Below are 299 nucleotides of genomic sequence, written 5' to 3'. Positions count from 1 at the left end.
GCTGTGGTCTTTAGGACCTGTACTTTCACCTTTTTAAAAATCAAAATATTTAACTCTGAACTTTACACACACAGTGATTAAAATTTGTTTAACAATTATACCATCACAACAGTCTCAGAGTGCGCAGAAATTATGTTTACAATAAGAGTTTAAGGTTATCATAAAACAAGAATTTTAAACCTTGATACAGTATTGGTATAAAAAAGATACTTGATACCTCTTTCAATACAACAGCAGAAAAGGAAATATAAGTCCTAGGTGCACAAAATAGAATCTTTTTTCTTTGTTATAATAACAAC

At 29.1% G+C, this 299-nt stretch overlaps 1 protein-coding gene across 1 annotated transcript in view; it reads right to left on the bottom strand.

Moving 5' to 3' along the window:
* Positions 1–299, bottom strand: part of LOC118323885 (immunoglobulin-like and fibronectin type III domain-containing protein 1) — a 20,096-nt gene that overhangs the window by 9,127 nt on the left and 10,670 nt on the right. The gene's annotated exons all lie outside the window — the stretch shown is intronic.

This window comes from Morone saxatilis, unplaced genomic scaffold (genome assembly GCF_004916995.1).
Source record: "Morone saxatilis isolate NCDOM2014 unplaced genomic scaffold, NCSU_SB_2.0 Contig15, whole genome shotgun sequence".
In the NCBI taxonomy this organism is placed as follows: Eukaryota; Metazoa; Chordata; class Actinopteri; family Moronidae; genus Morone; species Morone saxatilis.
This window is presented reverse-complemented; position numbering and strand designations above follow the sequence as displayed.